General features: G+C 37.4%; 1 protein-coding gene across 7 annotated transcripts in view; it reads left to right on the top strand.

Moving 5' to 3' along the window:
* The window catches only part of BACH2 (BTB domain and CNC homolog 2), a 195,773-nt gene that overhangs the window by 109,842 nt on the left and 67,799 nt on the right, over positions 1-18,132 (top strand). For all 7 annotated transcript variants that reach the window (XR_005556686.1, XM_039343133.1, XM_039343138.1 and 4 more), the window contains exon 2: positions 3,669-3,811. The gene's annotated coding sequence lies outside the window, so the exon portion shown is untranslated. The remainder of the gene's footprint in view (positions 1-3,668; positions 3,812-18,132) is intronic.

Genomic DNA, 18,132 nt, shown 5'->3' with positions numbered 1-18,132 from the left:
GCGGAGGCCAGATTTACTTAACAACAGTGTTCCTAACTGAACAGCTGCAGTGATTCCCTTAACAACTGTGGTAAGAAAGGTTGTAAAATGGGGCAAACCTTACTTAACAAATATTTCAATTAGCAACACAAATTTTGGGCTCAATTGTGGACGTAAGTCGAGGCCTGCCTATAATGTATCTATCTAAAATATTTTTTTCAAAGTTACCATATGGTAGTTTTCCATTATTTGTTTTAGACTACAATTTCCATCAATATCCATCATCTCTAGCCGGAACAGTTGATATATAGGTTTTGAATTGATGAATGTTGTAATAAAATATATCTGTTGGGCACCTAACTAGGAACTACTAATTTTAAAGAAGTCATAGATTTTCAAAGAAAGCTGACCAATTAGTCTCTCATAGTCTCTTCCTCTTGAATTGTGAAGTAGGAAATTGTTTTCCATGTGCCTGCCTGATAAATAGGTGTTTTCACTTATATTACTAGGTTTGCACATAGCCAAAAAAATTACTTCTCATAGTACTGCAACTATATTCTCACGGTTGGTACGTTATTTTTACCATGAAAAAGAAGTTATTTCTGTCAGCTGTTCTTATATTTCAGAATGGCTATATAAAATAGAAACGTGGAATCGGCTTAGAGAAGACACACTACTGTTGAGCTATGCTTTGGGACTTGGTTAAGTTACAATTTACCCTAGCATGACCTCTTGAGCAGAGAATTCCAGCTTTCATTTTATTGATCATGTGTTAAATTTGATATGCATTGGCTTGCTCAGTGCAGTGCAAAGATGTCAGGGGACACAGGGAGAGAAATAAAGAGTGAAACATTTGCAACAAGGAAATGCAATGTTTGGGGTTCAATTCCAGGCTTTTACACCAGTGAACATCAGTCAGCCCTTACAAGAACATTGTAGAGTTAGTTCTCAGGATGTAAACCTCCTCTGTCATATTACTTGTCTCATAAAATAGTCTTCTGTTTTTAAAAAAGGACAGAGAGAAGAATAGCTGAAATCTGTTTCTCCATGGTATTTAGAGTCTGCATAACATATAACTTTAATAAGCCATAATATTTATATGGTTTTTGATACTTTTTTATGTATTTAATTGTATACTGTGAGTAAGATGGGCAGTTTCTAAATTTGATGTATAAATAAAATAAAATAAATATAACTTACATCTTAGTCTTTTGAACAGGTAACCACAGGTCTGCTACCTCAGAATTGTGTGAACACCTTCCCTTAAGCTCTCGGAGAGAGAGCTGGGATGTAACATATCCATCCCTATGTGTGAGGTTTTGTATGACTTCCCTCCTTCTTGGAGGGAAGAGCGGACAATTTATTTTTATACACTATACAGTACATCTTGTGAGATATTTTTAGTGCCTTCTGGTGGTCTGTGTAGGTATGTGATAGGCTTACTCTTACTTGAACACAGTTACAATAATAGAAGGTAGATGATGATGATGATGATGATGATTTTCATTTTCTAACTACATTGCAATCAGAATCCCCATGTATGGCTTGATTTGTAGAAGGGAAAAATTACAATAGCCTCAAGCTACTAAACAGCATGTCTGTTCATGTGAACTTGGCTATAAGTGTATAGCTAGGATGCAGGCTCACTACATTTATGATTACCATGTGGTAGACAAGACTTCCTTGACTTGATATGTTCCAGATGTGTGGAACTGCAACTTCCAGAATTCATAGTCTGTATGCACTGTGCTGGCTGGGAGTTTTAGCCCAATGCTACCATACTAGATGCTTCCTATTTACCTCTCCTCTTTCATTCTTTCAATATTTTGGAACAATTGCAAATTCTTAGAAGCTGTATTTTTACTGTTTAAGCTGTGCTTAAAATCTCCTAACCCATTTTTAAGCCCCGAACTAAACATTTCAGTTGTCTTTTCTTTTTAACAAGATACTTAATATTTTGCAGATGTATTGTTTTTACCATTATGAAAGCAGCAATGCTAGAGAGAACTCTTTACAAAGCGACCTTTATTTCTATTATCCCTATCCCATTCCTCTTTATGACAGAATTTTCCTATTCCAGTCCAGCTTCTTTTCCTATACTTTATTTGTGAATTAAACAGACATTCATTCTAAGAAGGACAAAACCAAACTGTGCTTTTTGTAGAAATGATTCTATTTAATATTTTCCAGTATTAATTTTCTAGACAAACATAATGGTTTTACTGCTGTGGAATTATTCTTCTCTCAATCACATCTTTTCCTCTTTTTGTTAAGTTCAATTGCTCCACAAGCCAAAGTGATGTCAGAATAACCACACACATATCAGGTTGTCATCACGCAAACAGTACAATATTTGACACAAGCATAAACATCATGCATTTGCATTATCACAAACATATCTTTCTCATCCCTTAAATTGAACCTATCCTGATGCTCATTCCTTTGCTCATTTTATATTTGTGTGTAATTTTATCTCCCCTGACCACTGTTTTTTCCTCTAATGAGTGAACCTGGATAATTATGGTGGCCTAAGTGAAGAGGGATAATATCCAGCAAGTAAGGCATACTTACATGGTGAGAGCAAAGAAAAATATGAAATCAGCTGACAAAAATGGCATTAAAGTTGAATAATTTCCGAATGGATAAAAAATGAGAACAAGACAGTTATTGTTCATAAATATTTTCTGTAAAATACCAATTAATTTCAGCTCAGATATGATTATTTGGGTTTAAAATATTAAACTGAACCCAAAGTTTCTTTTCTTCTCATATAGATTAACAGCAGTCCTTTATGAGGATATTTCTATATCTAATCTATACCTAAAAAATTGAATGCTGCATGGTTCAAGGAAATGTATCTGCTGATTCTGTGGCTACAAGTAACAACAGTGTTTTTCTTAAATGAGCTGTAACAGAAAGCATCAATTTCACCTTAACTATTAATACTTTCAATAGACAATATAATTCATTTGTAAACATCAAATAAGGAGAAATCATAATATGGATAAGACATGCTATAGCAACGCATCATGAAGTTTCCAGTTGTTAGATGACTAACAGTGATGTGATGTGAAAAAATGGTTACATGAATTATGTTGAAATATTATTAGCTATTAATACTAATGTATTATTAAAGTTTATTTTATTTTATTAATTATTAAATTTGTTTGCTGCCCATCATTCCATGAGGTGACACTGGTTATTGAAATACTGTATACTTCAAGGTATATTAAAATCTCTGTCTTCATATACAGTACTTGCAAATATCATTTTGAGATGCTCAGGCAGGATATTAAAAGGCAACCTGGCTATTTCATTCTTTTTTATGGTCCCCCTCAGTTTTTATCTCTATGTTCTGTGCCTGTACATAGCAGCATTTTAGAATTTGCTATTGCTAAACTACAGATTCAGGTTTTGCAGATCACAAATGGGTAACAGGCAAGCCATATTTTTTAATTGAAGATAAATTTGGAAATCTTGAGCATTGAAAAGACTAGCTTTGCTACCATTAACATATCCTGTAAATGTAAGTTCACTAAGTAATCTTTTTAATGAAACTACAAGTATGGATTCAAAATGTACGTTTAATGCATTACCCATATGTCATACTAATTTGATCTTATTTCAGGGAACGTAAAGGCAGAGAAAACTCATTTTTTTCAATACTGTGATGTTATGTTGTATTTTAGATTGCTGAACAGCCAGAAGATCATCCTGTGAATCTTACAGTGTTCATATCTTCATGGATTTCTGTAATCGATTAATTTCTCCGTATATCCACTTCCCTGTTTCGTGAGAATATTAGCCAGCACAGATTCTGAGAAAATTACATGTAAGTCCTACTTTTGATTCCTGTTTCATTAAAAAGAAAAGGGTTATAAAAAGAAGTTTTTTTCCTAATGAGGAGGGGAAGGGAACTCAATAATCTGTGTACTTCCTGTGAAAGCATTTTAAAATGTAATTCATCAGTTAGCATTTAGCTTTGAATAAATTGAATCTCTGAAGTACTGTTACTGTCTCTTTAACTAAATGGAGTAATTTTGTCATTTCATGAGATTCTTGAGTACTTTTTTTCTCTGACAGCAAAGCTTACAAGAAGAAACTTTATTAAACCTTTAGGGTTTTTTTAATATGTGAAATTACTGTATGGATTTTTTTAATACGGCATAGTTAGATGATGGAACTCTTGTCTGATATATTTCCTTATAAACATTTCTATATTAGGTTATAAATTTGGTTGATTCAGAGAACTATGCTTTTTATAGTTTATCCATTTATCTGTTCATTCCTTTCATCAACAGTGGAGTTCTTAAGTCATTGGCATTTTAAGGAAATCAATTTTGAATTTTGCAGAAGCATAGTAACTGAGAGTTTACTGGATGACAATTTTGACTATAACTTGGCAGACTTTCACTTTTCGAAAACATGAATTCATGTGTGTTTTTAAAAATTAAAAACTGCCTAAATGGGTTGCATCCTTAATACATTTGAGGAAGTAATCTCGTTCTAAAATTCAAGTGGGAGCCTCCGTCCTCCACACACACATCGATGAAGAGAAAATTCTTAATCTAGCTGGCCTTCTATCCCTCCCCAAAATAATAATAATAACAACAACATCTGGCTGACTGTGCGATGATCCATAATAATAATAAGAAAGAGCTGGAGAAGATAACAAAATACAAAGACCTACAAATAGAAATAGAAAGACTGTGGCAAAAGCAAGCAAGGGTAGTACCAATAGTCACAGGTGCCTTGGGTGCAATCCCAAAACAACTGGAGCACCACTTGAACACCATTGGCATTGACAAATTCGCCATTAGTCAATTGCAAAAGGCGGCCTTACTAGGAACTGCTTCCATCCTGCGACGATATCTGTAATAACATCAAACATTCGCATCTGCCTATCCCAGGTCCTTGGGAAGGACTCGATAGGTAGACAAAATGCCAAATTCAGTCTGAACATCTGGCTGACTGTGCGATGATCCATAATAATAATAATAATAATAATAATAATAAAGTTGGAAGGAACCTTGGAGGTCATCTAGTCCAACCCCCTTCTCAGGCAGGAAACCCTATACCATTTCGGACAAATGGCTGTCCAGTCTCTTCTTAAAAACCTCCAGTGTTGGAGCATTCACCACTTCTGGAGGCAGGTTGTTCCATTGGTTAATTGTTCTAACTGACAGGAAGTTTCTCCTTAGTTCTAGGTTGCTTCTCTCCTTGCTTAGTTTCCACCCGTTGCTTCTTGTCCTGCCTTCAGGAAAATAGCTTGACTCCCTCTTCTTTGTGGCAGCCCCTGAGATATTGGAACACTGCTATCATGTCCCCCCTCGTCCTTCTCTTCATTAAACTACTAGACATACCCAATTCCAGCAACCATTCCTTATATGCTTTTGCCTCCAGTCCCCTAATCATTTTTGTTGCTCTTCTCCGTACCCTTTCTAGAGTGTGAAGGTTTAATCAAATGACAGGGACTATCAGACATGTCATCCATGGTTCCAAAATAAAAATGTTCCCAACTCCATAGGAAACAGGTAGGGGAAGAAATGAAATGAAAAATGCAAAAACCTTTCTCTAGTGAAAATTTCATTGTTTGGAACAGATCTGTACAAGCAGTTTTTCTTCAGATTGCAGAATTATAGAGATTCCATCTATCGCAACTCTCTTAATATAATTAGGATTTTTAAAGCTTTTATAATCAGACTGGATAATAATGTACCCCTGTTTATCCCCAAATTATAGGCCTTAGATGCCAGGAGTAATTTCTAAACAATGAATATGTTTGAATCTGCTTTATAGCACAGCAAGCCACCAAAATACTAAAAGGAAGACTGTAGCTTGGTTATAGTACTGTATGGTAGGAGTGTAACATAGTTGATAATGCTTGTAGATGAAAAACTGATCCTTCATATTATTAGTTGGATAAAAAATAAATGTAAATGTTCCAAGAATGGGAGCTGTGAAACTTAAAATTCTCCATTTTTCCCTTGAGTATATCCTAGGAAGTGCTTAATGGGTAAATTGTCTTACTGTCTATATATACATTTTATGCATGTGTGTTTGTATAAAATATAAACGCATGCATGTACCAACATAACATATATACCTTATAACTACACATACACATATACCTAAAAAATTGCAACATGTAATATTTCTATTTTCAGAGATGTTTTAATATTACAACCGTCTAAATTCAGAACGTTTTAATATTACAACCTTAGTTTTACATTTGAGTTTTTATCATCTGCAAGTACTGTGACAGTTTAATAAATTTTCTTTTAAAAAACCTGGTCATTTTTCATTTAGTGGTAACACATTGAAGATTTTGTAATTTCTTTTTTGTTTTTAAAAGAAAAAAAAACATATTAAGGGTGCTATAACCTGTCATTTATCTTTTTAAAGCAGCTTGAAGATGTTGCAAATAAAAAATCTGAGTGTAATACAGATAAAAAGGGTGTAATGTTGATTGAAGAGTCTGAATATCTAAGAGTCTGTCTATTTGAAGTTGGAGGAAATGTGCTTTTTCCACATCAAACTCAACTTCTTACTATAGGTTGTTAAATGGTCACCTGTATTCAGATCCATAAATGTCTTTTACAGCATTAACTGGTAGAGCAAGTAACATCTTTTGCTCAAAGCTAACTCAAGATACTGTCACTTATAACACTAACTTTAACACATAATTTGTGCCACCTTTTGAATGCAAGTTCAGAAACTATTACTTTATATTCCACAAAATTGAGGGGCAGCTAACAGGAGAGTCATTTCATTTTTCATCATTGGGAAGAGGCTTAAGGGGAGACAGAAGGAGCCAAAAGTTATAGTAAAACCCAACCCTTACTATTGTCAAGGATAAAATGTCACAGCATAACACATTTTAAAATCATGTCATTGAGCTGGCTTGTTTTGTGTCTGAATACATAGGTCTCATAAAGGGAAGTTACGTCCTGATAACATATATTTCCCTCTAAGTCAGTCACCATCTTTTACAGACCATAAAGTTTCCAATAGAGTATTTCATGTGCAAAGTGCTAGTCATTTATTTCGAGATATCAAAGTCAGATTACTCAAATGACAGTATTAGTGAAATCCACTTTCCCTAACCTTAGCCAGTGAAACTAAAATTCTTCTCACCACATAAGTTTTAATTTTACTTCAGTTTCAGTACTTCTGTCTGTAATAGCCTCTAAGGTACAGTCATTCAGTAACTGATCTGAGGGCATTGTGGTTGCAGCTGAGTAGTATATGTCCCATATTTCATACCACCTTTTTTTTACAAGCTTCAAAGACCAAATAGTTTAGAATTTTTGCACATCATCTTTTTTAAAAATGTTTTTATTTTTAAGAGCTTTGACAATATTATTTTGTTATTCCCCTCATCTTACCCTTCAGCAGACTCCATATGATGAGAAAAACATTTTAGGTTTTTATATAGAAAGATAGAAGAGAGAAAAAGATATGTTCTATTCTGTAAATATGGTGAGTGGATAAAAACTGGTGGGAGAAGGGTCAAGTAGATTAAGACTTGTACTCTATTATTCCTGAATGTAAAATACAGCATAGTGAGTTTAAATAACATAAAATAAGATTTAAAATTAATGTTTTTAAAAACCTACCAGGAAGGGAGGCATATAGTTGAAGCTGTTGTCTTCCCCTCAGTGGATATGTTCAGATAATGGCTAGATCAGGGGTCTTCAAACTTGGCCCTTTTATGACTTGTTGACTTCAACTCACAGAATTCCTCAGCCAGCGTGCTCAGTCATAAAAGGGCCAAGTTTGAAGACCCCTGACCTCGAGAGACTGTTGGAGAGGCATTAATTCAGATGTGTGATTTCTGAGTTGGTTTCAATGACTCATCCAACTCTAGAATTCTGATGGAAAAACTGAAGATGTTCATGATTGATGGCTGAGAGGTAATTTGGATTTTGGCAGGGTATGAATGCAATCCATAAATAAAATCTGGACAACAGAGCCCAAGAAATGGACAAGTAGTGGGAAATCTTAAAGAGAAACAGTGCTTCTGCAAGTCCTCCTAATAGTGGGTGAGACACTACTTTTCCTTCTGTGACTCAAAACTGGCCATATTAGAAGTCTGTGAGGTTTGTTTTTCTCCATTTCTCCCTTGTATCTCAGTTTTTACATACTTTGATCGTAATGCAAAGAAAGCCTGCAGTTTTTCCAAGGCAGTTGGAAAAAATAATAATACTTTGGTATTATTGCCAAAAGTTTGCCAAGGATCAATCTCAACTTGAAGAAGACTTTATCTTAAAAGAAAGAAGAGCCATAATAGGGTTCTGACATCTTATCCAGGTTCTCTAGAAACCATGGCATTGCAACAACTCGTATCTTTGTAGGATAAAGCAAGTATCCACCCCCTGGAACCAAAACACTAACAAAAGGCAGAATGTGGAAGGGAAAGCAATGATATTCTTTATCTCCTTGTGTTACAAAAATAAGTATTGAAGGAAAAACACTCAGGAAGACATCTGCTGAAGTACTCAATGCTACATTCTATGCATGCTCTATAAAATTTCAGTCCCTCTATCCATCATTTCCAAACCTCAGTCTTCTTGCTCAGCACTTTTATGCTGGACTTACATGGGATGCCATATTCTCTTAATAACCTAACTATGGGGATGTCAAAAATAGCTTTAATGAAAAGAGGAAGAGGGCTTTCTAAACAGCTGTATCATTAATCACAAGATGGATGTAGAGTTAGTCATGTGCAAATTAAAACACCACTGCTCTAAAATGTGTTTATGGTTTTACAGAAATAAAGAAAAAATTAGGTATGCATGAGCCCAGCATGTGGGGAAAGAGTTGTATGTCATGCATAGATGTATAAGAAAATCAGACTAACTTGCCAAGCAATTTCTGAAGTGCAATGTTGAGTCCCTGTATCATGCTTGGTTGTACACTGTTTTGGTATCTTACGAAGTGACCACAACTGCTGGAATTTTCTTCTTATTATAGCCAACTTCATGGGAGGGGTGTCTGCTCAGGATGTAGTACCCATTTTATTTACAGAAGTCCATAGGCTCAATTTCAGAGAAAAGGGATTAGATAGTAGATAATGGGAAGTGTATTTGTCTGAAACCCTGCAGAACTTTTGTCCTTCTGCTTAGATGGAAAAGCAGCCTGCCTAGATGTATAAGACACTTTTCTCTGCCTTTTTCTAGATAGAATGTTCATACAGTTTTCCATAATTAATTCCAGCCAGTAACATCTTCAAAGGACAACTCCTTTGTTAATTACTTAATCTCTGCACAATAGAGCCACAAATAGCCACTTTGACATCCTGTTTGTTTTAGTGATAGCATTAAGTGTATGCCTAAATTGCAGCTATTGATGCTCATTACACTTAATTTTCATGATTCTCTAATTTTGCACAGATTTGCCTTGATGATATTGTACTTACTGTGAGTATGCATATTAGGGCTGAAAGACTTTTTCAGCTAACCAATATAAATTTCTTGTTTGTTAGGTTTATGTGCATTTGTTTCATCCTTCTTTTGTATTAATCTGTAATAAAATAGGCATCTTGAGTGTTTTGAGACACTTTAAATACATTTTTATATAGATTACTTTATAAGGACCCGCATAGTAAAGACAGAACAGTGAAATCCAAAAGGTAAGCAGATTCTGATTCATATAGAATGTGCAGATCAGATTGATTTCATCAGAGTTGACCAAAGCATTAAGGGAAGACGGTATAGATCGAATTTAAGAAACTAAAGAAATGTGCAAGTGAAAAATGCAGAATTCAGTCAGATTCCTTCTTGTTTTGCTATTGGAGAAAAAAGGAGAAATTCCAAAGAGATGAAGTTTAGGAATCAGTAGATGCCACCTTCCTTCACTCTCCCCATCTCTTTTCAGTTTAGTTTCAAGGCTCTATGCTAGGGTTTTCAAACTTGGCTCTTTTATGACTTGTGGACTTCAACTCCCAGAATTCCTCAGCCTGAGTGCCTGGCTGAGGAACTCTGGGAGTTGAAGTCCACAAGTCATAAAAGGGCCAAGTTTGCAAACCCTCGCTCTATGCAATTCCAATGGATCTGAGTTCTGAATGCATGCCTCAAAAAGTAAACAAAACCTTTTGATGTGGTGAAGGCAACAAGTGATGACAAGACTTGGGTTAGAATGAGCCATCATTCTGGGATTTTTTTTTTCTGTCTGTAAATTTTGCATTGGTAGATGTTGAGAGTGTAGGCGTACAAGAAAAAAAAATAGAGGTGTTAATAAGACTTTCCATCTATTGCCCTTTCTTGTACAACTGAAAAATAATACTCATATAACCTAGGACTACGAACGAAGCAGAGCCAGTTTTCAAAAGCTCTCTGGTCTTTCTTCCATTGATCTGGTGAGATCTGTTGTGGATTTGGAATCTATTGTAAACTTTTTTTTTTTTTTTTTAGAAAAAAATAGAAAACAGGTAAAATGAATAATTCTGTATAAGACAAAATACTGGAACTTGTTGAAAGTTGGAAAAAGCAATGGTATCCATTTTAAATGGCTTGTTAACAGCTGTGGGGGTTGGGAAGTCTGACTTAAAATTAGTAAAAGGTCTGTTATTTCAAAGTATTGTTATGCTAAAACATGGATTTGGAGAGAAATCCTCTTTACCTTAAAAAAGATTGTTTTAGAAGGCCACTCTAAACTAGTATGGAAGTTCCTATTGGAAGCTCTGCATTCTGAATTTTGTTTGAGATGTTCACATATCTGAGGATTTTTTTAGGAGAAAGACTTAATTTTTGATGAGAGCTTACTTCTTTCTTACAGTCATATTTGAAGCAGACTTGCTACCATTGCAGTCTTCTTCAGTACAGTATGAATTTCTGTTGGCAAAAAGGAGTTAAGATCTTTCTTATAGGAGAAAGCAGTCCAGGAATGTTGCATTTTTTCCAGAATAATTTATGTATGCTAAACTTACCTGTGGATGCACTAGATCTTTAGTGCATATGCTCAGTCAGTTGGATTGGTCAGCTGAGCTTTGCATGTGTTTTGTGGAACTGAAGAAAGAGAGATAGAGAGAAGACGCAGAGCTTAAGTAAGAAGGGGAAGTCAAGACTAGGAGAGGACGAGGGAGAATGGAAGGAATGGGTCATATTAATTCCAAATTAATGGTACAACTACATTCAATTACATCTGTATCCAGAAATAAAATATGTAGCAGAGGAAAAGAGGATGACAAACAGCAAGATCCTTTTGACAGGTCAGATTGCTAAACCAGACAGTGCCTTTCTTCTATCTGTGCATTTGTTTTTTTCTACCTGTATGGAACTTTACTTTTCTTGCCATTGAATCATTAATGCAATACTAGGTTCCTCTATTTATTTATACAAAGACAGACAATTTAGTAAGGTATCACTGGGGTCTAGATTACTCAGTTAGATTAGACCCCAGTGATAGAGATAGAGAAACAGAAAGGAAATAACAGCGTATATATGTTTATAACTTAGTGTCCTCTTATTTAATTGAACAAACCTATGCTTTACTTTTCTGCTTTATCTCTTAAATTATTCTAGGAAATATGCAGCATAAAATATTTGTCAGTTTAGAGTCTATGAAGGACGATAACAGAAAGAGGCAGCCAAAGATTATATTACATTTGTGGTCATTTCACACATCAGTATGCAGAACCAGACACACTTATAAATGCTCCCTACTTATAGGAGATGACCTAATCTCAGAATAACACTTGATGTTTGTAGCTCAAGACAGTCATTGTAGCTCAAACTAAGTAATATACAGCATTTAGCCCTAGCCATACATTTGTAACAATACATTTTGCCATGTATTTCTCATTGGATATTCATTTGAGGAACGCTGTGTAGCACTTAGTGTTTAGGGATGCATCTTATGCATAATTGGAATTCTCAAACAAGACTGACATTTGGAATGTGGAATATAAACGGAACAAGGACATTTCAACAGAGCTCTGTAATTGGGGGTGAATGGAGTAAATGTGTACACATGTGCTGCAGAAGGGCACAGTGGAAGGTGAAACTGCACACTCTTCAGCAAATGAAGGATGAAAGCCAATGTATCAGTGTCACGGCATGACAGTGTAGAGTATAAATGATATTGTCACTGAGTACAGCAACTATCAAGGGAATTCCACTCCACTGAATTACATTACTTAGGCAGACCTGAAGGTATTGTTTGTGAATGAGTGGAGACACTGGAGAGGGCAAAAAAGAGTTTGTCAGCATAAACCAGGAATTATTTCAGAACCACTGGCTGCAGGGTTCAGACTTTCATGCATTGCTAAGGCTAGCCATGTTAACGCTTTTCAGGGAATTCTATACAGAATTTTATTTGATGGGTGGAATTTGCATGTGTCATATTCCATTTGTTTATTTCAATCACACACATATATTTTCATCTGTAGTAGAGATGCCAATGCATGCCATTTGGGTAAAACCAAATTAAAAGAGGAAGACTGTAGTGCTAGATATCTGCTATGTCTCACTGTTTTTTAATTATGAGGAAGATTCATTTGCTGGGACTTACATTTCAGGCATGAATGAGTGAGGTTTTTCCTCATTCTGGGTCCTGTATTTGACATTGTCTTAAGGGGAGAACAATGCAAAGATAAGACTGAATCGGGGACTTTCTGCTTTACAACATTATTTTTTGCAGTCATTGCAGTATATCTTTTTTTTGAACTTGGCATAATCACAAAAATATCATCAGCATTACATTACTAAAATACAATTATCCACAATACCTTTTCCTTTTTGTGGAATATTTGCTTCCCTGAGAAATACTATTGAAGCCATAAGAGTTGTCTTGAAATCAACAGAGTCTCAATTATTAAGATGGGAACAATCGTAGAGGTATTAATGGGGCAGAGAATTTGGGTGGATAAAATGCTTTAGGAAAGATAAAATAACAAAATTTTAGAGATGGTTCTATGGGAGGGGTTATCGGAATGCTATGGGGAAGGGCTATTTTCCACTTGGGTGAGAAATGTTGTTCCCACAGTTGTCTCTTTCTGTCTTGACACACCAGACTATTTCCAGCATATTTGATAGAAATGTATTCTCTAAGGCAGCACTAGACAACTTATTTAACTTAGAGGAATTATTGATTTCTACCCAATCTTCACAAGAGGCATAGCCATATAACCGTTCTTATAATATTACTAGATTTGCTTGAAGTGAAGTCCTAAGATGGCGCTGCAGTGCCCTTTAGTATACAGTGGTGTCTTTCCATTGCTAAGCAAATAGGAATCTTGCTGCTGTTATCATTTATAAAAATAATGTACTCTGTAGTTTTTCCAGTGTTTTGTCCATCAATCCTAACAAGCAGTTTCAATATGTTTTGAATTATGTGTACTTTAATACTATATTGTTCAGCTTTTTTTGCATGTCCACTAGTAGAATGCATGTCCAGAGATGGTAAAAAGTTCCTTCTTGACTTCTATATTTCCAATATATGTTTGAAGACTCTTTATTCATTTTGACAATATAACTTACAATGATATTACATATCCCAACTGCTTAAAAAATGCTGTAATGTTTCTTTCCTATAGTCTTTCCAAAACAACATTTAATTATATTCTTTCTTTAATTGTACCATTATATCAAGGGATTTTTTCTGGTAAATACTGAATTATGTTATTAAATTGATAGTAGTATACAAAATACACTGTTGTGTTTAATTTTCAAAAATATTCTATGAAAATATTTTTTTTTAAAAAAATCCATCTTGGAAAGGGGAGAATAACATTTTCCCTGCACCAGTGTCTATCTTTAAAAATCCATTAATGTAAACTATTCTTACTAAAGCACTTGTCATTGAAATATTAATGTAAATTCATATCTCAGAAGAGAGCCTGACATGTAAAATGCAGTTGCGTATACATTTGCTATAAAACTCCCTCAAATGGGTGTCCAGATTAATTTGATTAATAAATAAAAATAAAACCAGAAAACTATCTCACTTTTCTAGTTACCTATAAAGTTTTATCTAGATATATTTTTTATTCAATGCCAGACTGGCATTGTATACTGAGTTTGGAAAAGGAAATGTATTTTTTACTATAGAATGAAAGATGTTTCCCCTCCATTGGAACTTCAGAAAGGATAAACAGATTTGATATCATTTTGAGACAGACTGTGGTACTTAATTAAAATACCAGCATTTCATATTACAATACAATACAATATTCTTTATTAGCCAAGTGTGATTGGACACACAAGGAATTTGTCTCTGGTGCAAAAGCTCTCAGGGTACATATAAACAACAAAGTGATATAATCATGATACCAATAGGAAAGATGAGAAGGATAATAGTAATACAGTCTTACTACTGTTCATCAGTAAATATCCTTAGACATAAGACAATGCTGTGGGAATTAGGTGTTCAGCAGAGTGATGGTATGTGGGGGTGGGGGGGTTGCCTTGTGTCTAATTGTTTTGACATGCAGTGCTCTATAGTGGCATCCTGAGGGAAGGAATTGAAACAGTTATGTCCAGGTTGCGAAAATATTTTCTCAGCCCTCTTTCTGACCCATGCAATATACAGGTCCTCAGTGGAAGGTAGGCTGATTGGCATTGTTGTAAGAAGTGGTAGAATACAAGGGCTCTTCCTAAAATCCACTATGATCTCTTTAGTTGTAAGTGTATTCAGTTCCAGATTGTTCCAGCTGCACCACAGAGCCAGTTGTTCAACCTCCCGTCTTTATGCAGACTCATCACCATCTCAAATGAGACCAGTGACTTTTGTATCATCTGCAAACTTCAGTACTTTAACAGAGGGATCCTTCAAGATGCAGTCATTAGTATAGAGAGAAAAGAGTAATGGAGAGAGCACACACACCTATGGGGGGGGAAGCCTGTGCTAATTGAACAGGTATTTGATGTGATTTTACCTAGCTTCACCTGCTTTCTATCTGTTAGAAAGCTTATAATTCACATACAAGTGAGGTGAGGCACAGCTAGCTGAATCAGTCTAGAGAGAAGGATTTCTGAATGATGGTATTCAATGCCGAGCTGAAGTCTACAAAAAGGACCCTTGGGGATATCACGATGTTGTAAGATGTAATGCAGTGACTTATCTATGGATAGTAGTGGTTTTGAGGGATCCTTAAAGATAATCCTAAGGCCCTTTTTCTCAGCTATCCTATTTTACCTTTAAGATTGATTATTCTCAGGTAAACTGTGATTTCTAGACCACAATTCCATTTTTGATGAATGAGATGGTCTTGCTATGACAAAATTCAGAGCACGTAATGAAATGCCCTTTACTTTTTTGATGGGAGGGTAGCAATAATTGACAGTGATCTCCTGTCAAATCTACAGTAGAACACATTTGGGTCATCTACCAGTTGCCAATTCCCTTCAGTAAGAGAGGGAGGTTTTCAGTAAAGGAGGGAGGTATGCTGTATAGCAGGGGTGTCAAACTCAATTTCATTGAGGGCCGCATCAGCTTTGCGGTTGCCCTTGGGGGGCTGGATGGGTGTGGCCAGAGTGTGTGCAGCTACTGGGTGGGCGTGGATGGAGTGGGTGTGGCCTACTGGGTGGGCATAGCCTGTTCTCCAGTACAGGAGATGGATAATCCACGGATGGGTTTTCTCTGTCTGCCTGCTCTTGAGACCAAGTAGCCAAAGCTTGACACGCCCCCACTTCCTGTGGAGTCCATTCTTAACTTGGTCTCTGCTCGAAGAAGACTCGTTTTGGCGTGGCTCTCAGCTTATCAGGTTAGACAAGAAATCCATTGATTGATTATCCCTTGATAATTGGCTTCCCCTTCCAAAAAAAAAAAATTGCCACCTATAGGAATTTAACCACAAAATTTTCTGGGGATCAGTCCTGATCTCAAACCTAAAATTAAAAAGGGGATTGGTGGGGAGGGAAATTTCCCCACAGATATCAGCCAGCCCCAGGGCTCTGGGGGGTGAAAAGGGGGGGAAGAAGGCATCAGCAGAGACTACTTGCTGAACCTTTTCCCCAACCACTAAGTTTTCCTTGGGATCATCCCTGATCCTATATTAAAATTGAAAAGGGTGTGGGGGGGGATACTCCCCACGGATCCCAGTCAGCCCCAGGGCTCTGGAGGTGGAAAAGGGGGGGGGGAAGGCATCAGCAGAGACCACTTGCTGAGCTTTTCTCCCCAACCTTCCAAGGAATTTTTTTCTCAAATTGGGGGAAAAAATAACAATCTCCAGGTCCGGATTCAAACTTGAATTCGGATCATCGGAGATTCCCTAGCAGCCCAGGGCAACCGCGGGCGCCATTTTAGTTGCCGTTTTCAGACAACAAAGGCAATCCCTGACTGGGATTCCCTTAAAACGTCACAGCGCGCCAAATTTAAATCCCCGGGCACAGGCAGCTTCTGGGAGGCTGCGGAGCTTATTTTCAGAGGGAAACGAAGCACAGGAAGGGAGTAAGCCCCAACCAAGAAACGGAGGCTAGAGAACCCTCCTGGGATCCGCAAAGCCCTTTTTTCAGGGAGAAACAAGCTGTGGCTGCCATCTCTTGCCAGAGAAAGGCAAACCGAGCTTAAGGAAGCTCTACATCATATCTGGAATCACTGATAGAGGCGGAATAGGAGCACACAACCAGCGCTCCACCCCCGATACACACATATAATAATAGGACAAAATATAATAATAATAAAAATAGATACATAAATTTTAAAAATAATAATAATAATAATTAAAAAAAAAATTTTTTTTTTTAAAGCTAAAAATTAAGCGACTGCAGGGCCAACAGGCCTAAAGACAGAACACACAATATTATCATCATCACCATTATTGTTGTTGTTGTTATTATTATTATTATTTTACTATTATTGTTGTTCCTATTATTAGTATAATAGTAATAGTATTAATAAGAATAAATTCCGCTCTAGGTGACCGCCATTTGATACCTGCTGTGTATTAAGTCAGGCCTACAGACCCTTTTGAGGTCGCCACTGATATTTTTTGCCTCCCTTTTCCTTTTTCTACTGGTGCACGTTGCCTGGTCACCTAAGGCCTCCGGGCGGAACCCAAAGAGTGGCTCCAAACGTGCCTTCGGTACCTCCCTCAGCTACCGTGACCTTAGCCCAGAGAGAATATTTTTGTTGTGGTCGGGTGATCAGGGGAACAGTCCTGGTACTTGTTCCAATTTCGCTCCCGCCAATACTTGCCTGCCTGAGCGTCTTCTCAGTTTTTCTGGGACTGCTCAAGCGGAATGGAGGGACCCTCGTTGCCTCAATCCATGAGCACGACCCCTCCATCTCCCAATTATGGCTGCAACACACCTTCTGACCAGAAGGCGGCAGGCAAGTGCAAAGCGAAGACAAAACACTCGCTCAAGAGGCCCTCCAAGTTGGCGGAAAAGCAAGCCAGCCGTAGGCACCAGGCCCTGGAGAAGGAGTTCTCCAGAGCGCAGAGGCAGGCCCAATTGGAATTGGTTCAAATAGCGGCCACCGAGATGGAATTACCATTGGGTCCATCCACATCAACCCAGAGCGCGTGGTCCATTCCAGGAACACCGCAACCACTGGATCCGCCATCTACATCAGCCCAACAAACAACCACGGTGGCAGGCACAACCACTGAGTCCAACTCTCCACCTGCGGTCACCACACCCAAAGGTAATGACATAGGGGACATCTGGGCAGATGGACGGCTAGAGGCCCTATTAACCAAAGTGGTGGACCGAGCCCTAGCACAGCGCTCCGCCCACCACAACCAGGGGCCCTCCATCTCAGCCATGCCACACTCGGAACTCCCCTCAGAGTCCTCAGGCATTCAGGAACCCGTCTCCCCGGCCCAGTCCTCCATGAGTGGTTATTCTTCACCACAAGAGGAGGATCAACCTGGGATCTCTATGTCAGAGGATGAGGAACTTCCCCCTGAGCCCCCCTCAGGGGGATTATTTAATCCCAACCGCTTCCTCACGATACTACGCAAGGCCACAGCCATTGCGGACATGGGGACGGATCAGTTTTCTCAGCCGCAAGCGACACCGGCCACCACATCCAGACCCGTATTCGTAGAAAAGGTGACAACGCAACACCATATACCTTGCCCCGCCATTTTCCTGAAAGGGATCAAGAAGCCATGGGACTCTCCCGCTTCCTTCCCATCAGTGAGTGGTACGGACAAAAAATTATACAGCACTGCCACAGACCTCAATGAGGCCTTAGAAATTCCTA

This window comes from Crotalus tigris, unplaced genomic scaffold (genome assembly GCF_016545835.1).
Source record: "Crotalus tigris isolate CLP2741 ecotype Arizona unplaced genomic scaffold, ASM1654583v1 scf7180000017833.3397121, whole genome shotgun sequence".
In the NCBI taxonomy this organism is placed as follows: domain Eukaryota; kingdom Metazoa; phylum Chordata; class Lepidosauria; order Squamata; family Viperidae; genus Crotalus; species Crotalus tigris.
The sequence above is the reverse complement of the archived record's forward strand: the minus strand, read 5'-3'. Positions and strand labels throughout refer to the sequence as shown.